The following is a 22,949-nucleotide window of genomic DNA, read 5'->3' as shown; positions in this document are numbered from 1 at the left end:
AAATCACTTAAAAGCGGCTGAATTGGGTCACATAAAAGTAACTTTATTTCATTATGCTGAAGTTATGTAAACAAATTGTGTTTTCTAACAAAGAATTATTGAACAGAAAAACATTCTATATATAAAAAACACATGATTTTATCATTTGAATTTTAGCATTTTACAACACATTACTTCATTATCGACTTGGTTTTTTTCTTGACTAGAGCACAGTTCAGGTCACTTCTTTTTCCAGAGCTTTCCAACTCATACACAGTGTCACACCAGAGATCTTTCTGAGCTTTTCTTGTCCTGACAGCAGTAACGTTAAACATCTCATATGGGGGAATCAGCACCTCTCTCTCATGAGAAAGCTTAGAATATTTTGTCACCTCAGCACCTTCACAAGTGATGATTTCAAAACAAGATACATTTCCAAAAAACGTTGTTTGGTTCCGATTAAAAGTGGAAGATGCAAATGAGCCAAAACGAACCGTTCTGTTGAGAAGATTATATGTAAGCTTTGTACCACGATAAGTTTTATAGCATGTATTTTGTGATTTCTTCAGAATCTGTATAGCTTCTGTTAACAGAAAGTGAAGTGAATACCATTCATATGTCTTGGTTGTGTAGTTTTGTTTACCGTAACGAGTTTCATTGTTGAAATCACGAAATACTTTATCACCAGTATACACATAAATGGCAATTGAATGATTCGTCGTCAAGTTATTTTCTGGCTCCTTAATTTTTTTTTCTTGGTGCATCCGTCATATTGATCATCAACTGAATTCAGTGCCATATCCAGTGGAAATATCTGTCCTTTAACAGCAGCAGCTCTGTGATCCTGCAGCAACAGCAATCATAATGATCAATCATCAGTATTCACGTCTGTAGTATTCATACTAGAACACAAGCTTACCCGTCCTAGAGCAGCTAAAATGAGAAGAGCTTCAATGATCAGCAGCATCTTGATTCAGTCAAATCTCTCAGATGATCAAGTAGATCTAGTGAAGAACAGATGCTGAAAGACAACAGTTTACAAAATACAAAACCTGTCACTCCAACAGGAATATATGCATTGATTTTCCCAGTAACTTTACCCCCAAATTACCTGAGAGTGTAGTCTTTTCAGCAAAGTCTGTGTTGTTTTCAGGAGCTATGGCGAGAGAAGTTCGGAAGTCAGTTGTTCACAGCCAGACGACAATGACATTTCAGAGATGAGGAGGTTGAAGTTGCTTTTATATAGCTAATGTGTGTGTGTTTGTGTTTTTGAAGTGTGATTTTCAACTGTTGAGCTCATCATAGTGCAATACATGTGAAGTTCTGTGTGTGGTTTCACACTGGACACACTGAGTAAGGCTATTAAGAAAAAAAAAAAAAAAGCCTCTCATTAAAAAGTTTAAGCCTCTCATTAAAAAAAAACACAACTTGACCCCAAATAATAATTTTATTACAGACCTATCGCGAATCTCCTTTTCTGTCAAAGATATTAGAAAAGGTAGTATCCTCACAATTATATTCCTTCCTAGAGAAAATGGTATCTGTGAGGAATTCCAGTCAGGATTTAGATCGTATCATAGTACTGAGACTGCTCTCATTAGAGTTACAAATGACCTGCTTCTATCATCTGATCGTGGTTGCATCAGGAGGCAGTTCGTAGAGTATGGCCTTAAAAAGAAAAATATACCAGTGCTCCAGCCTGCGATTGTGCAAATAGCCAACCAAAACTCTCATACAAGCTACAATGATGAGTATGAAAACTAGAATTAGTTAATGCTAGAATTAATCTTAATGCTACATGATATACTGAATCCAGCATTTTCAACGAAGATTGATTTGCACGCACGTATAAAATATCACTGCAATCCAGCATTGACAGAAATGTTGCTTGTATAAGTGTTTTTCTCGCACTAAAAAAGACTAAACGTTTTTTTTGTTAAACACTCTATATGCTGCTCAAAGGACAAACTTTCTTCTAAAAGGAAACCAAGATATTTATAGACTGATACTCGTTCAATTACTTTCTCATCTAATGTGACAAGCATTGTCTGTTCTCCTTGATTTAGAAAAGCACATAATTTTGGTTTTGTCTGAGTTTAATACAAGTCTCATTTTATGAAGATTCTTCTGAATAAAGTTAAAAGCAGATTGCAGATCTTCTAAGGCACTTGTTAAGGATGAGGCAGAACTATACAAAACTGTGTCATCCACATAAAAATTACACTTTGCTTTTGTTACATTCTGACACAAGTCATTTATATAAATATTAAATAAAATGGGACCCAAAATGGACCCCTGGGGGACATCATTTTGTATAAGTAATGAGTTTGAGGACACACCATCAACCTGAGCACTTTGTGTTCGGCCACTCAAATAGTTGCTAAACCATTTGACAGCTTTAGGAGACATTCTAATATCCACCAATCTCTGAACCAGAACATAGTGGTCAACTGTGTCAAACGCCTTTGAAAGATCTAAAAACAACTCGACACAATATTCCTTAGAATCAATAGCACCTATGAAATCATTTAACACTTTCATGGTGGCAGTGCTATGTTTTTTACGAAAACCCAACTGCAAATCATTTAAAATGTTTTTTTGTTTCTAAATAGAAGGGCTTATAAGTGACCAGTTGAAAGACTAAGACCTTGGCTAAAGCAGATAGCTTAGATATTGGCCTATAATTATTTAGATTTGATCGGTCCCCACCCTTTAATAAAGGAGTGACACATGCTGACTTCAGTACACTAGGTATTAATCCAGTTTCAATAGTCAAATTGAAAATGTGTGTCAATGGTTCTGCAATATGTTCAGCAGCAATATTTAAAAAGTATTGATCCAACCCATCAGGACCAGAGGATTTATTGGTATTTAACCTTCTAAGAGCATCATATACCTCCTGCATTGCAATAGTAACAAAATCGATAGATACATTTTCCCTAAACAAAGAGTAGTCGTCTTGTCTCCTCTGTTGTTGTGTTGTATGCTCAAACAAACAACCCAGAAGATATAAAGTGCTGGTTTAGGGTGTAACAGAGCCAATGAGACGTGAGACATGCGGATCCTTTTATTATGAAAACATGGTCGAAATACAGGCAGGGTCAAACAACTGGCAAGCAGGTATATAGAGGGCTAGACAAGAGAGGTAATCCAAAACGTGAGCAATAATCCAGGCAAGGTGCGAACAGAGTCCGAAACGGCAAGACAAAGGTTAATCCAAACAGACAATAGATCTAGGGCAAGCGGCTGACAGACGAGACGAGATAAACCAGGCAAGGATCAGGACAGAGATGAAACAGACTATAAACAAGGTTAGGCTAGACTTAATTTCAAAAATCACGGAATGGCTCCGTAAGGTTGCTATCACTTGGAGAGAGATAAATGCAGACAATACAGGAACACCGAATGGCACGGTAAGGCAGCTAACGCTTGAAGAGAGCTATACGCAGATCAATACTCGGCAAACTAGAGCAGGATCTGAGTGTGTTTATATGGTGTGTGTGTAATAGCTCTCAGGTGAGCGTGTGATTGGTGACAGTTGTGTGTTCAGTGCAATGGATGATGGGAATTGAAGTCTGGTGAAGTGCAACAGTAGTGTAGTGCAAGAGTCATGTGGTGAGCGAGTGACCTCTGGTGGTGAGTGAATGGAAGTTCATAGACCGGATTCATGACATAGGGAATCTAGCATACTTTTCCTGTCTGTAATAATTTTATCATTCAACTTCATGATATTTGGCATGACAGTATCCCTAGAGTCAGAAGACAGTGATTTTATAACTTTCCAAAATTTAGAGGGATTAACTGAATTATCACATATTTCATTTACATAAAAATCTGATTTTGCTTTGCATATTTGAGAGAGACATTTATTTCTCAGGTACCTAAAACGTTGCCAATCTGAGCTATTTTTGGAAATCTTTGCCTTTGACCAAGCAAGATCACGCTCATGAATTAGATCAGGTCAATTTCTGTGAAAACCACGGATTATCACGCCCTTTAATCTTATATTTTCTAAAAGGAGCATGCTTGTTTATAATGTCCAAGAATAATGATTTAAAATATTGCAACACTGTCTCGGGCTCCGGGATCAAATTTACCCTGGTCCAGTCACAAAGATTAAGATCAATTAAAAAAGCTTGTTCACAAAACAACTTCAAATTTCTCTTAATTATAATACGCGGTTTACATTTAGATATCTTGGTATCTCTCACACCAGCAATAACCCAGTGATCACTCATATCATTTGCAAAAACAGCAGTAGCTTTGTATTTCTGCGACACATTTGTTAAAAACAAATCAAGGAGTGTAGACTTTTCAGGATGTTTAGGATTTGGCCTATTAGGAGAGTCTATAATTTGGGTCAAATTCGCTGAATCACAAAAACTTTGAATTAAATCAGATGCAGGACTTAGCGCACAACGATCAGTACGAAATATATTATACCCTCCATATAATTATAACTACCCAGGTGAAAAGACATAGTATTAACTGTATTAAAAATATACTTGAAATTCAAGTAGTATGTTTATAATACATTTGTATTCCCAACATGCTTATTTGAAGTGCATTAAAATATATTGAATTGCATTTTAATATATTTATAAAAAGTATACTAGAAATACTTTGGTAATAAATATATGCTTAATTACACTTTTAAGGAATATGCTAAACACAAGCACACTATTACTATATTTCTAAAAAGTATAGTAGAAATACTATGTTAATAAATATATTCTTAGTTACACTTTTAAGGAATATACTAAACACAAGCATACTTTTAGTGACGTTTTAGTGTATTTACAAAAACACACTTATGTTACTCTTACTTAAAATATATTTTATGTGTACTTTGTGTAAGCACATAAAATGATTACACTTTTAGTAGGTTTTAATGTACTTTATATTGCAGTAGGCCTACACATGGTTATATTTTAAATATTTATGTATTTATAATTTTAATATTTGGAAAAGTATGATATTTTGAAAAACATTTTTAACATTTACAATGTACAAACCTTTGTCAAATATTATTAACCATTGCAATATTTAATATGTTGTTTAATATGGGTTATGCTACTTTGGTTGATTAGGCTGTTGTTCAGTATGATACATTAATTGTTATAAGCTAGGTGTTTATAAACTTGTTCAAGCTTGATGCCTTTATTTTTTAATATATATTTCTGAAATTCCCACGAGGATTTCAATATCATATCTGAAAAAAAAAAAAAAAAAAAAAAAACGTTATTTGTGTTTAAATTCAAACAACACAGACTAAACCTGATTGGTTCCAGAGCCATTGAACGGCTCTGATTGGTTCGTATGATAATGAGCTCGCAGCAGAGAGCTTCGTAAATCAGATATGATGTGCGTGCAAACGTCTCTTGAATGTGAATATAAGTCTAAATTTAAACAGTATTATATAGAGCGATCGTGTCTCTTTAGAGCGCTTGGAGGAAACCACGCAATTCATATGGATTACTTTGGCGATGTTTTTTTGTGATGAACTTTTTGAAGCGTGAACATCTTTGATGATCTGCACTTCTAAAAGTTTTTAATGATATCCTTTTAGCTACGGATGCTGGTGATTGTGTTATTCTGGTGCTTCTTGATTTAACTGCTGCGTTTGACACTGTGGACCATGACATCTTAATTTCTCGTCTGGAGCAGTGGGTGGGCATCAAGGGCATAGCGCTCCAATGGTTCAGGTCCTATTTAAAAGGCCGGACCTTCTGTGTTAGCTGTGGTGACTTTGTGTCCTCTTCGGCTCCTCTCTCTGTGGGGTACCGCAGGGCTCAGTTTTAGGCCCTCTCCTTTTCTCTCTTTATTTGCTCCCCCTTGGTTCAATAATCAGGAAGCATGGCTTGTCATTCCATTGTTATGCGGATGATAGCCAGATTTATGTGCCACTTAGAAAGAATGATACTGTTGGACCGTTACTTGAGTGTCTTGATGATATAAAGGCATGGATGGCTCTTAATTTTTAAGTTTTAATGAAGACAAGACAGAAGTGATGTTTTTTGGTGGGACCACGGGACCCCTCTGGTTGATTTGGGTGCCTTGGCTCAGTACATCAAGCCAACCATTACTAACTTAGGGGTGAAAATTGACTCAGATTTTAAGTTCGACAGTCAGATCAGGGCAGTAGTTAAATCAAGTTTTTCCAACTGAGGCAGTTGGCCAAAATAAAGCCATATCTTACAAGGCAAAATTTTGAGACAGTAATCCATGCCTTTGTAACCACTCGGCTTGATTACTGTAATGCATTGTATGTGGGGGTTTAGTGGGTCCTCTGTTGCTCGTATGCAATGGTGCAAAACGCTGCAGCGTCTTTTAACAGGAACACGTAAATATGAGCACATTTCCCCCATATTAGCTTCACTTCACTGGCTGCCCGTACATTTTAGGATTCAATTTAAAATTCTTCTGTTTGTTTATAAATCCCTAAATGGGCTTGCTCCACCTTATATTTCTGAGCTGCTACACCCTTATATGCCTACCCGTTCTCTCAGGTCAGCTGATCAGCTGTTCCTGAATGTGCCAAAAACAAAGCGTAAGCTTAGAGGGGACCGTGCCTTTGCTGTGGCAGCTCCTAAATTATGGAATGATTTGCCTCTGCCCATTAGACAGGCCTCTTCATTGTTTTTCGATCTTTTCATCGGAGGGACATAAATCTCTCAGATTTCATTAAAATATCTCCGCTTTTCTTCCGAAGATGAACGAAAGTCTTAGATGGTTTGGAGCATCTTAAGGGTGAGTGATGACATAATTCAAATTGTTTTGGGGGAACTATGAAATTAATAAAAAAATATGTAAGGGATAATCAACGGCTAGCTGTGCATTAAACGATTTGAATGCAGGACATGGAGGTGAAGAACCACCCGACGCACAGCGGAGTGCATTCAAATCGTTTAATGCACAGCTAGCCGTTGATTATCCCGTTTATGCCATGGTCATTTGCCAGTGTAACGGGTCAAATATGTGCTTCCACTTGCAACATTTATTTTCATGTATGGCCCCTTTAATTGCACTCTCCGCCCAGATCTGGTAGTGTGATGAACTGGTTCCGGTAGGGTCATTTAGACTCGCGCCAGTCAAGAGTGAGAATGGCCGCGGTGAGTGAGTGCTCCATGTGTTAAATATATTTTAGTAATTATATAACCATTTTATGGGCTAATACTGAGTTACACGTGTGTCTAGAAGTATGTTGTATGATTTGGGTTTGTGTCACTGTTATATGTATTGTAATATCAAGTTTAATGTTCACTTCCAATAGAATATGCACGAGGGTGAGTCCTGAATCTGATCACCGCTGTTCTATATTGTCAACAGAATAAACATCTTGAGTGCGATTTGGTGTCCATCTGATTACAACACAACGCAACGCAGAGACAACACTGTTACACCAGCATTCACATATTAAAGATGTTAATAATATTTGTGCTGCAGTATTTGACCGAACCCAGCCAACATTGATATGTGGGCCCCATATGGGTTATACCTGGGCAGCATGGGTTCCGTGTGGGCATGGGCTGAAAATGGGCAATTTATGTGGGTCCCATGTGTGTTTCACAATCTGGGTCCCATATAGGTTTGAACATATGGGACCTTCATGGGATCTATGTGGGCATGGGCTGAAAATGGGCAATTTATGTGGGTCCCATGTAGGTTTGAACATATGGGATCTATGTGGGCAAAATTATTTCACACTTAAAATACATCCTTATACCTTTCATTTTTTTTGGTTAATAGTCACTTTTTAACAAAGAATATAGATTTTATGGATCTGATCAATATAACTACTTTTTAAATGAAAATGCATTATTTTCTATTGTGATGTTTCATTTTGTTTGAATTATCAATATTACAATGTTAGCCTGCTTATGCATTTATCAAAATGTATTTGTTTTCTTTTACTGTAGCCTACACATTTTAGCAGGGACGATCACAAATTCCAGAATTTAAATGGGTCTCACATACACGCCAACATTCGCCTCTGACAACACCTTCCGCTTGACAAAGTAGTCCTGATGAATTCAGCGTTTCGTTTCGAATTTATCCACATAATTTAATATCATAGATCTTTGTTGAAAATAAGCGGACATTTAAAATGTAAAAGATTTAAAATGTTCAAAGTAGAGAATTCCGCCGGGCGCAAGGATACAGTTTCCTGCAAGCGCAGTGGAGCGGCGGCGCCGTCAAGCGGGAGACGGAATCACCTCAGTCGCTTCAGCAAATCAAGGATGTGGATGCGGAGCGAAAATGTGCAGGTACATGCAGATTTTCTAAACATGTCTTTGTTAATATGTGTTTAAGCATAGGAAACTTTGTTTTACAGTTTAAATGACCTTTAAACTATCTGTTTTTTTGGGGGCTAACAGTTAATAACGTAAATGTCTCTGAGGTTTAAAATTGAGGTCATTTTTGTTGACTCTGACATGTAATGTTGTTTTTGCCTGACATTTATCAAGTCCTATAGCCAAATTTTGTTTATTTTAGGCTTTCCTGCTGTATTTTGTGGCTGTAGCCGCCATTTTTTCCCTGAGGAAAAATACATTTCAACCGATATAGCACTAATTTTGAATGACATAATTCTGAATTTGCTTTCTGACATAAGTTAAGTTCTGAAATATGGGCTTTCAGGCTGTGTACCACCAAATTTATTATGGCTGTCGACGATTAAAGTTAAAAATGAGTGATGTTGATTGCGGCCCAGCCAACATGTATATGTGGGCCCCACATGGTTTATGCTGGGTTTACATGGGTACCAAGTGGGCATGGTCCCAAAATGGGCATCTTATCTGGGGCCCACTTGGGTCAGCTAAGTAGGTCCCACATGGTCAAAAACAGATGGGCTCCCTATGTGGGTCCTAGTTGGGTCACAAATGGGAAATGAGTGCATGGGCTCGAAATGGGCAACACAAATGGGGCCCATATGGGTTTAACCAATGGGTTAGACGTGGGCAAATACAATCAATCCCATATAGGCTGCCTACACTGGCCCAAGGTAAAACCCACATAGGGAACGTCTATATGGGTTCAGAATGGGGAAACACATATGGGGCCCTCTTGGTCAAAACATATGAGTAAAACATGGGCAAACACAATCAATCCCATATAGGCTGCCTACACTGGCCCAAGGTAGTACACACATAGGCAACTTCTATATGGGTTCTGATGGGGAAATACACATGGGGTAGTGATGGGTTATTCATGAATGATCTGTTCATTATGTCTGTCATGTGACGAATGAAAGACTTTATGGGGAAGATAAATAATTACTTTACCTTCAAAGTATATTTGGCTGCATTATAATGATTTCCTAATTTGGAATATGATCAAGATTGTGTAGGTGGATGTGTTCGGGGAATTTGGCTGGTAAAAATATAATATGTAACGCCACTTAAATGATTGAAACGACTTAAATAAAGATTTGTTCATTTTGATGAACGAGATCAAAGGAAAGAGTCAGTAAGATCCGAACTACCGAAGATCACTAATATGGGGCCCTCTTGGGTAAGACATAAGCATTCTGGATAAGACATGAGCAAACATAATCATAATCAACAAATCATATATAGGCTGACTACATGGGCCCTAGGCTGTACACAAATAGGTACAGATTGGGCAGTGTGTTTGGGATCTATGTGAGTACAGTATTGACTTTATTCTCCAGAGAAACAAGCACGTCACCATCTTCAGAATATTGTCTTTGAACTTGTGCGGTTGCTCTGTATATTTCTATGGCATCGCTGTCTAAGTTATTTAGCTGGTAAAGTAGTTTTATGTATTGTAGAGTTAACAAAAGTTATCGTAAACATTGTAATGTTTAAAGCAAATGTCTTGACAAATGTCAGTTGACCAGGAAGATTTTAAAACAAGCGGTTCATTTATAAATCTGTCTGATCACAGAAGATGGCAAACACAGCACTAAAAAGGGGCGGGGCTACATAAGGTGAAAAGGCAACTCCAGACCTGGAGGGCCGGAGTATAGCAGACTTTAAAGGAACACTCCACTTTTTTGTAAAATGAAAAGTTGCGATTTTCTAGGCCGATATGATTAGGAACTAAACTCCCAGTCCGGCGTAATAATCAAGGAACTTTACTGCGGCAGCAGGCGCAGTGATATTCAGCGCCTGAAAGTAGTCCCCAGCTATATTATAACCAGGTACCTGGCTGGGGACTACTTTCAGGCGCCGCGCATATCACTGCGCCTGCTGCGCCATGTTACGGCAGCAAAGTTCCTTGATTATTACGCCGGAATGAGAGTATAGTTCCTAGCAAAATCGGACTAGAAAATCGCAACTTTTCATTTTCTGCCGGTCTTAGTACACGATATAACTACAGAAGAGTCAAGTTTTAAATAGGAAAACTATCGAAACTCTTTGGTCATTTTTGAACGCGATGCTACTGGTCTAATAGGATTCAATGATCTATGCTAAGCTATGCTAAAAGTGCTATCGCCAGATCCGGAGATCGGCTGAATGGATTCAAAAACGGTAAAACTCAACTTATTAACTCTGGGGGAGTTGGAGAATGATTATTTTGAACACTGTGATTAGCTTGTTTGGTGTGTTTGGTTAGAGACAGAACTAAACTCAACAGTACATTTAGGATTGTTGGAAGAGTTCATGATCGAGTCGGGAGTTGAAGAGCCCTGGAATATACAAACCAAATTAAACCCATAAACCCAGTGTGCCATCAGCAATGGCCTGCAAAGCACATGCTTATCTCCATATAGTTATTTAAAAATCTAAATGGTTCAAAATATCCAGAAAACAGTCATTGTGCAATATGAAGAACGGGTTACAGAAGGCTAATTATCTATCAAAATAATGGGATTATAGTGGTTTTGAGATGCAGAACTCAAACCCCTAGCAACAGCTGCCTGATTCCACAGAAGTACTCCAGAATTTTATGGTCAGTTGGTTAGTAACAGATACTGAAATAGCCCAAGCGAAGAAAGATAGAATGGAAATTCATGTTTCTGATGGGAAAATCCAATGTAAATCCAGAAATTGTATTTGCAGCATGATACAGAAGTTCAGAATGAGGTGCCCTTTCATTCAGTTAGCATATTGTGTTTTGTGTTGAGTTTTCTTTTTGGACCAACAGTACAGACTTTTCTTTTCAGTCTATTTATTATTTGCCTTTATTTAACCAGGAGAGAACCTCACTGAGATTAAAAATCTCTTTTCCAGGAGTGTCCTGGCCAAGATAGGCGGCCCAGTTATACAAATACATATACAACAAAGAACAATACATCACAACAATAAAATATTACAGCATTAAAAGCATTTGCAAATCATTAAATCATTTTCTATTCCACGCAAAAGTGTTTTAAATTTACAAGGAGACACCAACTGATTTAGCCGGAGTTTCATTTGAAGAGAATTCTAGTCTGACGGTGCAGCATATTCAAATGCAATTTTACCTAAATTAGTTAGTGCTGAAGGTACATGAAGACTGTAAAAAGACTGAGAACGCAATGAATAATTAACAACTACTTTTGGTGAATCAAACAACAGAGATAGGATGGCAAAAACCCAGAATAGCTTTGTAAATCAGTAAATACCAATGCATTTTCCTTCGAACAGCAAGTGAAGACCAGGGAACTCTATTATAAAGTATACAATGATGTGTAGAAAATTTACAATTCGTAATAAATCTTAAAGCACCATGATACACAGCTTCCAAAGAGGCAAGAAGATAAGAAGAGGCATTCTGATACACCACATCCCCATAATCAAGAATTGGTAAAAAAGTTCCAGACACAAGCCTCTTCCTTGCATTAAATGAAAAGCAAGACTTATTTCTGAAATAAAATCCTAGCCGCTTCTTCAACTTTAACCGCAAATAATTGATATATGTATTAAAACGTAGTGTATCATCAATTATGATGCCCAGGTACTTATACTCTGACACTAATGCGATCAGTTTCCCTTGCAAAGTTCGGAGAACGACAGGACTATCCGAAGAATTTCAGTATCTGTCTAGTCGGCACATGACCGACCTTCAAAGTTGAAATAGGATTGAAATAATGTCAGTTGCTGTTTTAACGTTGATATAAAGTTTATTGCCAAATCATTGAAAAATGATTTTAACAAAAACAAATCATTACAAAAAAAAAAGAAGACAATTAAAATATCTGTTGAATCAATGTCATTAACAAGAAATATCTGCCTTGAATTATTATGATAAATAATATATTATTTATTAGCATTTTATGATATTTTGATCAAAACACCTCTTCAAAAATGTACAAATATAATTATTATCATTACTAACAATAATTATAATGGATGCAGTTTTAATCTCAAAAGATTAGTGAGATTTTGTGTGTATTTACAATTGTGTGTGTGTGTGTGTGCCTACAGTTTACCATGCATTATTGAACTTTTATTCATACACTGTCATCAGAACACTATTTGACCAATTTATCAAATAATACAGCCTAAAAAAATAAAACAATGCACGTTTATTTAATAATAATAATAATAATAATAATAATAAAAAACTCTTTACTTTCGTTACCACTCTGAAACAATTGCAACTGGTTGTTTCACCTGGTTGCTCTCATCATGATTGGTTAATCTGACTGTCATCCACGAAACTGGCCAATGACAAAAGTGCGCGCCTTCTTACTAGTAAATTTGAAAAATACGTCAGTTTGGTGATGCGTTTGACTGCGGGATTACTCGGTCAATTCCGGTTATGTGCCTGTTAAAGTCTTATTTTAAATTAATTTGAGTTGTGGCATGTCAATGGAGTATGGAAGTTTTTTCCTAACAAAATGAAAATGAAAATTCAAATGCCTGAAAAGATCAAATAATAAATCAAACTCTCAAAACAACTACTCAAATGTTAAATCAAACTATCAAAATGGCTTCTCAAATGAGAGCTCAAATGTATTTGATATTTAATTTTCATGATCAACTCAGTATAAACCTGTCATAATTAAATGATAAATAAAATGTTCAAACTATAAATCAAATGCTCAGATTGTTTGCTCAAACGGACATCGCAAACGGCTATTGAGCCACAGCGTGGGCGGAGCTTCAAGGCGGAAGAGTTCGGTGACAAGATCCAGTTTAAAATTTACGGCTTTTCAAGGTGTAATTTCAGATTTGCGTGCCCTATCCCAAGATGTATCATTGGGAAGGCTTAGTGAAAATGTTGTGGAGTCAACAGTGGAAAGTCTCCTTGAGAGAATGGGGGAAATATCGGCCCTTACAGACATCGAGGTCAGCAGGGTGGCGGTTGCAAACCTGAACGAGTTACTGAGGCAACTGCAGGTACAAAGAATCAGGAGAAAGCAATTGCCAGGCCGACCAACTCAAGATATTCCTGCAGAGACCATCGAGGCGTATTTAATGAGTGGTGTGAAGGCGGCAGAAATCGCAAGACTGTTTGGCGTATCGGAGATGACTATACGTCGTCGTATGTGTGAATATGGAATAAGGTAAGTCACATGAGCCTGGTTCAGAGAGTGATTGATCTTTGATTCACTGAAGCGCTTGATTCACCCTACGCTAGTGACACCTGCTGGTCAAAACAGTACAAATGCAAGGTAATCACAGCCACAACCTGCACAAAGACCTTTTTACAAAGCAACTACAAAGGTTTTTAATGAAAGTGCAAGGCTGATGATATACATGGGGCAACTTTTTGAGCAATGTTGCCGTCAACGGGCAGCCAGGTGAGACAAAGGGCCCACGACTGATCTAAAGTATCCAGATAGAAATGTTAGCCATTCTCAGAGGGAAAGTGCCCAAGCAACATTGCTCAAAAAGTTGCCCCATGTATCATCATCCTTAATATGTCATCCACTACGGGAATGCAATTGATAAGAATTTTTCTGAAGCAGTCTGTGCAGTTTGATGTCATTTAAAAGCCCTTAAGTTATTTGTCTGAGACTTAAAGCTCTTTCACACATACAGACTTTTCCGGAAAATTACCGGTAAATTGCCGTAAAGAGATCATGTGTGAACAGGACCTTTTCAAAAATACCAGTAAATTCGTTCCGGCAATTTACCGGTATGAGAAGTTGTAACATTACCAGTAAATTGCCGGAATTCTGCTGTGTGTGAACGCAGAAGGAAAATTACATTTACATTTACATTTACATTTATGCATTTAGCAGACGCTTTTATCCAAAGCGACTTACATTGCATTCAAGTTACAGTTTTTACATTTTTTACAGTTTTTACAGTTTTTACAGTTTTTAAATTACCGGTATGAGCGCATACGCATTCAGAACGCGCTGACGTAAGACGTAAGACGTCTACTCCGGGCCAATCATATCATTCTGACGCAGATGACGTATTCACTCCACACTGTTTACGGAAATAAAAAAAAATGTCATCCAACTGGAGCGACAATGAAATTAAAGCGCTTCTCCTTATTGAGAAGAGATGAAGAGATTTGTCGTCATCTCAGAGGAACAGTTAGTGATGCAGTTACATATGATAAAATAACTAACCGTCTTCGAGAGCAAGGCATTCACAGGACAAAAAGTCAGGTCATTAGTAAATTGAAAACATTGCGCCTTAAATTTCTGAAAATAAACGACCATCACAAACAAAGTGGTAGTGGTAGAATTTCTTGGGTCTATTATGACTTTTGTCAGTCCATTTGGGGATCCAGCCACTCCACAAATCCTGTAGCCTTAACCGGTAGCTTGAATTCAGAAGAACCCCAAACTAACGTCACTGAGGACGCATGTGACGGAAGCACGTCGAGTCACTCGGCCGATACTGAAGCACCAACTTGTAATGCAGAGCAGGCGGATTGTGTTACAGGTGGGTAACGTTAAACTAATTAATTGTTTACATGATAAACGTGTGAAAGACAAAATATAGGAATAGGAAAACAAAGTTATAAACAAATATCTTTGTGTTACATAATATTTTATAATGACGTTTTTGTATGTTGGCAGTAGTTAACAGGAACTAACAATGAACAATACTTTAAAAATATTTATTGTTATTTCAGTGTTTCCCATACATTATTTATTTGTGGCTGCTCACCACAATATCAACACTGACGGCCACAAATAGATTTTCCAAAAGGCTTTGACTTCATTGAATAAACATGCATGTTTCACGAGTGTTTTTATATCACTGTATCTCTGAAGGAAACTGACTCTCTTCAATTTTTAGGTTTCACTCAGCCACCAAGGAAGAAGTCGAAAAAAAACAAAGATCACATGATTGACTCCATAGCTACAGTTCTACAAACTATGGAAACAACATTCAGAGAGCAAGAAGCACTCCGTGTCCAGGAGCAAAGGGAGTATGAAGAAAGGTTGCGCAAAGAGGCAAAGGAAGGTGGTGATGTGGAAGGAGATGATGGAGTTCCAAGGAAAACTCCTAAAGGACATTATGGTGCGCCCACCCCTGACAACATCTCTTCCTCTGAATCCACATTACCAACAACATAATCATCACAGCCAACGCTTCTCTTTTCCAAGCCCTAGCACTAGCTACATGGCACCATACCACCCACCAGAACAAGATGCTGAGGCCTCACTCCATCCTCAATTCAAGTCTTCATTCTTAGAAGATTTGCAAGACTAGATCAAAATAAAACAGTTCAATTCAAGTTTTTGCAAAATATGCTTTAATGGTACATGTTAAGATTTACAAGTATAAGATATTTAAATAACAAGATAAGTATTTGTTCATATTAATAAGTATATATGTTCATATTTTGTTTCTAAATTTAATTTATGAATAAATATGAATTTGTGTTAATTGTCTGATGCTTTAACAATAATACATTTTTAAAAAACATTACAATTTTATGTTTTATGTACTTGACAGTAGCTAATGCAATTTTAAGGCAAAAATAAACTGATTCCCCTGAATAGGTGGTTGTGTTATCAAATGGAAAAATATTCAAATACACAAAGCATGAACATAAACATAAAATATCATGCTGCCCCTTAAAGGGATTGTCCACAAAAAAAAAAAATCTGTCATCATTTACTCACCCTCATGTATATTATTGTAAACCTGCATGAAGTTCTTCCTTCTGCTGAACACAAAGGAAGGTATCTTGAAGAATGTTGGTAACCAAACAGTTGTGGGGCACCTTTGACTTCCGTAGCATGAAAAATATACTATGGAAGAACTTCATGCAGGTTTACAATAATATACATTAAGGTGAGTAAATACTTTTTGGGTTAACTATTCCTTTAACTCATCAATGTTGCCAGTGCCCTGCGAACTGCTTGCACATCATCAGTTACTCGGTTATGCTCTCGGTCAGTAGCCTCAGCAGAAACATCACACTGGTGGTCAGTGTTCCATTCAGGCAGGTATGTTTCTTTCCTGAGTTCACAAATATTGTGCAGGATGCAACAAGCTACAACAATATCAGACATGATATTTATATCAACATCATTGCGCTTCAATAAACATCTCCAGCGACCTTTGAGGCGGCCAAAGGCATTTTCTACTACCATTCGAGCTGAACTCAAGCAGAAGTTGAAATTAGACTGGTTGGGTGTTAGATTTTGGTGATTTGGGAACCCCTTCATTAGCCATTTTTAAGGGGTATGCCGCATCTCCAATAAGATGGATGGGAACCTCCACTCCATCCACCACCATAGATTTCTGTAAAATAAATAATATAGTAATTATTTCAAAATGAGTGGCATGCCAAAAACTGTTTTGTTGCTTTTGGAAACTTGAAAATACCTTTCATGCTAGTAGTTTTTGGAAATACTTCTTACTATTACCCTCCAATTCTCACTATTAACTAGTTGCTTATTAACATGCATATTAGCTGTTTATTAGTACTTAGAGCACATACTAAAGTCTTATTCTGCATGACCATATTCTGCTTCACTTAGTCCTACCAAATACCTAAACTTAACACTACCTTACTATTAACATATAACAAGCAGCAAATTAGGAGTTTATTGATGTAAAACTTTGTTAATAGTGACAATTGGACCCTAAATTAAAGTGTGACTTAGTGTTTTTTTTATATAATGTTAAAAAAGGTGTACCTCACGAGGAAACAAATACCCATCCTGGGCCTCAGCCATGTGGTATATGGGAGAGTTGGCTAGCACTCTTGCATCATGAGATCGACCAGGCCAACCCACATACACATCCGTAAAGCTGAAAAAGAGAAGAAGAAAAAAAGAATTTATTTTATTTCAGTATTAATGAATCAAACATGAATAACATTTTAGAATGAAAAGATTATATAAATCACAAATTTCCATGCATATGCATACATTTAATGATAAAAGTTAGATATAACACAGAAAAAATATAGCTTATGTAGCACATAACTAGAATGAGTTTAAGCAATATCATCATTTAATCTCGTAGAAGGCAGAATTACAGTGCTTAAATTTATTAGACCACCTTCATAAGAAAAGCAAATATTTAAGGAATCTGTGAAAAACTTGTTTAAAATTAAAAATTGTGTTGTCATTTATTAGACAAAAAACAAACTGAAACAACTAAATAATCTTTATGAATTAGTGTTTTTATACCATTTTGAGCTGGCACATTCAGCTTCTTTCAGAAGTCAGAAATTAATCACGCATAAATTCAACCATTAAACTTTTTTTTCTATTAAGGACTACAAGTAAATAACTGTAATTGGGCATCTCAATAAAAAAACAATAAAGTGCTTTACTGATTTTGGTAATCAACAATACTGTTAGTTTATGGCAGCTGTGGCACAAATCGTACATTGGGTGGTGGTCTAATAAATGTGTTAAGCACTGTGCATTCAGGCCTTTGAGGTTTTTCTTATGTCTACTTACCAAACGCTGTGATCCACAACAGCCTGCAACACTATAGAGTGCCAACCTTTACGATTGCAGTAGGCAGCCTGGTCCTCATGAGGTTTTATGATAGGTATGTGGCATCCATCGATGGCACCTGCACACATCTTGTGGCCACGGGCAGCAAAGCCATCAATGGTTTTTTGGAGACACTGGCCTTGAGGCAGGCATATAAAGCGCTTGCAAAGGGTTGTCTTCAGAGCATATGTTACCTACGGTGGTGAAGTTAGTTTAACTTTGACATTTATTAGACATACAGTTTCATACCCATAAAACTCCCATAAAACTCAGATATGCATATACAAATGTACTTACCATAGCATAATTGATTTATCAGAATCAGAATGAGCTTTATTTCCAGTTTATGTTTGTTTTCGTGACAGAAGCTTCCACAGTGCAACAGAATGACAGTGACAGAACAAAAACACAGATAATAAAAGACTGATAGATAGTTTTTTTCACTGTTCTACTGAAGAAAACAGTCACCTACATCTTGGATGGCCTGAGGGTGAGTAAATGAGCAACAAATTATTTTTGGGTGAACTATCCTTTCAACTACCCTTATGAAAATTAACTATGGTTTTATTATGATTTTTTATTTATTTATTTATTTTTTTGGTTTTAATTTGGACAACTAACGTAATTTAAAAATGTAATTAACAATAATAATAATTGTTGTTATTATTATTATTATTATTAAATGTCATAAGGGTAACTTCACTGCCATATGTTACCTGACGAACAAGCATGCAGACTGTTGATATTCCAAGGCCAAACAAACAGGATATGGTCCTGTATTCACTTGGGGTAGCGTACCACCACAACACAACAGCGAGTCTCAGTCGGGGTTCCAGCGGTTTTCGCCAGCCGGTAGTCTTTCGTTCCAAAGAGGGTCTCACAAGCTGCAGCACATACTCAAACGTATCTCTCGACATACGAAAGTGTTGCGTCCACATCTCATCATCAAAGTTGTTCAAAACACTTTCCCAAAACACTTTCCCATGTATCCGCGGAATTGCCCATGTCCGTCGCACAGACCTCTGTGTAGCCATATGTGTAAACATAACTTTTTTTTTTAGCTGCAGGTAACACCTCTCCCTTCGGATGCTAGCGACAACATTTTTTCTCCTATAATTCAGTATTTTGTTTTGTAGTTGTCTATTACGATGTCTCTGGGACAAAAGCAGCTGCATGAATGTGAAACTTTGAAACAAAAATGAAACCATCAACAAAAACACTGACCGCATATAACCCTCCATGTTTTCAAATACAAGCGCAGTCGTTTAGAGGTTAATGATGTCACAGAATTTACCAGTATTTTGGAATGGATGTGTGAATGGTGCTTTTCTGGAAAAAAGACGGAATGTCGTTGCTTGTGTGAACAGCGCATTTTTGAATTTACCAGTAAAGTCGTTCTGGTAATTTAACGGCAATTTACTGGTATTACTGTGTGAAAGGGCTTTTAGTCTTGTACATAAAGGGTAAGACATGCAGTCTTAATCTGCAGATACATGAACATAATTGTATCCTGATAGGTTTAAATTTTGAGAGTTTGATTTATTATTTGATCTTTTCAGGCATTTGAATTTGAATTTTAATTTTGTTAGGAAAAAACTTCCATAATGGAGGACAGAAGCTGGAGTGTGAACACAGAGGAAGGGGCAGACTGGATGTGGTCCTGCAAACATGGCGATATCAGGTAACAAAACATTTTTCAGTCAAACCATAGTAACGTTATGTTTTGTGTCCATAATTTATGTGAGTGAGAAGAAATCAAAGTGAGAGTCTAAAATTGCGATTAGCGTATTAGCGCTGGCTAGTAAATTATGTATTTCAATGCAGCGTCTGAGTTTGCTGTGTGTTTGTATTAATTATTATTGTATTAACTATTAACTAAGTTAGTTTAAAACTCAAACTCGTGAGAAGTAAAGGAGTGAATGAGAAAACAATTTACACTCAGAGACACTGGAATCTATAGGATAGTTGAGAAATGTTATATTGTGTCGATGACCATTTCTGAGTGATTTATTTTGATTTTATTTTTTTCTTTCTTTACACCTCTTCAAATACTGATAACGGCTAATGATAAGATATTGGTTTACATTTTATATCAAGCACACGTTTTTCAGGGAAAACAGATACCCAACACAAAACTGAATAATATCTTACTGTAGTCTCTAACTGTTTCTAGACCTCACATTGGGATTAATATCTGTAGTATTAAGTATGATTCTAATCATTATAAGTACATTTGTAAGACATTTCCCCACTGGTGATAGAAAATGAGAGTAACTTTTTTTCCCTCCTGTTGTCTTTCTTCCTCTGAGGTACGTGGCACAAAGAAAGAGAAATAGAACTTGTCACCATCATCAGTCCTTTATTTCATTCACTGGGGAACATCACAACCTTCAGATGTGTCTTATCAGGATAAATGCAGCTGCAGGGAAAATTATTTGAAGGTAGGTTTGATTGTTGTGTACAAATTTGCTTTTTCTTAAGCTACAGTTGTGTTCACCTTGCTATGATATCTATGGAAAGGGCCCATTTTTGTGAATCCTCTTTGTCTTTCTTTTGGGGATTCACATTTTTCTGATGAGACTGTCATGCATTAGGTTTATGTTTAAATTTTCAATCATTTTGTTTAAAGGAATGGTTAAAAAAATAAAAATAAAAAATCATTCTTTTTAAGGACTCGTCAGCCCCATCCTACTCCAGATTCATCAAGGATCCAGCTGAAGCCCCGTTCACACTACAAGCGACACGCAACAACAAAGCAACACGATCCCATTCATTTCAATGGAGAGCTGGCGATTTCCGGCGACAGAGGCCGTTGGCGACCGAATGGGGCGTGTCCAGCGACGTGACAAAGTTCAGAATCATTCAACTTTATGCAAATGAAGAGCGACTTTCGGGAGCAATAGCCAATAGGAAAGAAGACGGTAGAGCTCATGTGATCGTTCTCCTCTCAGCCGTAGATAAACATACGCAATGGAAAAAAGTAGGCTCTGCTTCTCATTCATATTTGTTTGTATGTACGGATTTAATTTATATTTATATTATATTTAGTCTTTTGCCTCAAATGTTTTTATTTAGCGGCAAGAAACCTGATTCGCTGTGAAGGCAACCAGTAGTGAGAACGCCCGCTAGCAACCTCATCACCAGCCACTGTAACCGCAGCTTCATTACTGGCCATTTGGAGGAGGATTGTCCTTTATCTGCTACACTGCACTGCCACTTCTGGTATGGATTCACAGACCTTTTGTGATGTGTGAGATGTTTATTTAAAGGGACAGTTCACCCCAAAATGAAAGTTCTACCATCATTTACCCTTCAGCACCCTTATGTTTTTTCAAACCTGTATGAAGTTCTTTCTTCTGTTGAAGACAAAAAGATATTTTGAAGAATGTTGATAACCAAACAGTTCATAGTAGCCATTGACCTCCATACAGTAGTAGGAGAAAAACATTACTGTGGAAATCAGTGGGGCCCGTTAACTGTCTAGTTACCAGCGTTTGGAACAACATAAGGGTGAGTGAATGATGACAATTTTCATTTTTGAATGAAAAATCCCTTTAATACAATGTATAATTATGATTCTGGATTAAAAGTGTTAAGTTTCTCTACAAATATTATCAGAAATATATGGGGACACACATACAGTGCCTTGCGGGGAAAAAAAATCCACATTTTGTTATGCTGCTGCCTTATGTTAAACTGCTTTAAATTACTTTTTTCCACATCAATCTACACTCCATACACCATACTGACAAAGCAAAAACAGAATTGTCACAACTTCGTAAATGTATTAAAAATAAAAAACTGACATAAGTATTCAGTAACTAAATATTTAGCTGAAGAACCTTTACAGTCTCAAGTTTTTTTTGTTTGATGCGACAAGCTTTGCTCATCAGCATTTGGCAATTATCTGCCATCCTTCTCATCTCTTCACCTCTCAAGCTCTGTCAGGTTGGATGGGGGCAGATGCACATTTTCAGGTTTCTCCAGAAATATTTGATTTTTTACATATCAAAACTGCTGTGGGTTGGAAACACTGATTTAATCATTCAGACCATGTTTTTTTTATTTTTATTATTAATTCAAGATTAAACATTTTAAATAGACTGCAGCCATTAACATTTTGTCAGAACTTCTAGTAAATTACATTTTATTTTTAGTTGTCTGTTCAGAATCGTGATGTCTGAAACTAAAAAAATTGGAATTCTCTATGCATCCAGAATCATGCAGCTCTAACTTATGTCATCATTTAATCACCCTGAAGTTGCTCCAAACCTGTATGAATTTCATTATTCTGCTCAACACAAAAGATATTTTGAAAACAGTTGTGGGGTACCATGGACTTCATATTATTTTTTTCATACTGTGGAGGTCAATGGTGCCTCACAAAAAATTATTTATTATGCATTATTTTGTCGATCTATTCCGTCCATGTCAGAGAATCTGAACATGAGAAACTACCTAACAGAAAAATATCTAAAATGCATATGCATACATTATAAGCTGATTTTATGATTACAAATTGAAATCAGAATTGTCTGAATAAATAAACAGTAATTCTCTAGTAATTTGCCCTTCCAGTGATATTCCAATACATTGACCATTCCAATTGAAGTTTTTTCTTATCCTTTGTATAAGTTATTTCATATGGTATTTTAACCATATGTTATGTTTATGGTAAGTAGCATAATATTTCACGTTTACTAAACACATCCTAAAAAAGTTGAATGGCATAAACACTTTGGTTTTTACTCTGTTGTTTTCCTTACTGTAGGGGAGGGCAGCATCCTCATACATCATCTTCCTGAAAAATTTTAAAATGTCCTTTCTTTTTAAAAAAAAATAATTTTAGTATAACCATGATTCAGCTAAGCACAAAAGTGCTAATTTAATGTTATCTTGTATAGCTGTATATCTAAAAAAAATTATAAATATTTGTTTTGCAGAGGCTCTTTAGAAGACCGCACTGATGTCAAAGGTCAACCGGCAAGAAGCTGAGGGGGAACTCTCAAAATTGGTACAAGAGACAGAGGACAGTGTAAGCAGTACTGAAACATGTATAGTTGCTGCTGCTTCTAACTGTCCCCAGTTTTTTTTTTTTTCTTGTGCAAATGTTCAAAGCTTTCAGTAAACACTGGTTCAAATA

General features: G+C 36.6%; 1 long non-coding RNA gene and 2 pseudogenes across 2 annotated transcripts; 2 read left to right on the top strand and 1 right to left on the bottom strand.

Annotated features, from left to right (window-relative positions):
* Window positions 1-170: 170 nt before the first annotated feature.
* Window positions 171-946, bottom strand: LOC131534964 (NAD(P)(+)--arginine ADP-ribosyltransferase 2-like; annotated as a pseudogene).
* Window positions 947-14,334: 13,388 nt separating this feature from the next.
* LOC131534025 (uncharacterized) lies at window positions 14,335-15,554 on the top strand (annotated as a pseudogene).
* Window positions 15,555-19,420: 3,866 nt separating this feature from the next.
* LOC131534631 (uncharacterized) lies at window positions 19,421-22,949 on the top strand. 2 transcript variants are annotated; one of them, XR_009269400.1, is made up of 5 exons: window positions 19,421-19,487; window positions 20,116-20,247; window positions 20,478-20,786; window positions 20,882-21,028; window positions 22,750-22,949. It is a non-coding gene; the product is annotated as an uncharacterized LOC131534631 (long non-coding RNA). The 2 variants fall into 2 exon arrangements; XR_009269399.1 differs by lacking the exon at window positions 19,421-19,487 and having other exon boundaries at window positions 19,973-20,247.

The sequence above is a fragment of the Onychostoma macrolepis genome, chromosome 25 (assembly GCF_012432095.1).
Source record: "Onychostoma macrolepis isolate SWU-2019 chromosome 25, ASM1243209v1, whole genome shotgun sequence".
Lineage (NCBI taxonomy): Eukaryota > Metazoa > Chordata > Actinopteri > Cypriniformes > Cyprinidae > Onychostoma > Onychostoma macrolepis.
The sequence above is the reverse complement of the archived record's forward strand: the minus strand, read 5'-3'. Positions and strand labels throughout refer to the sequence as shown.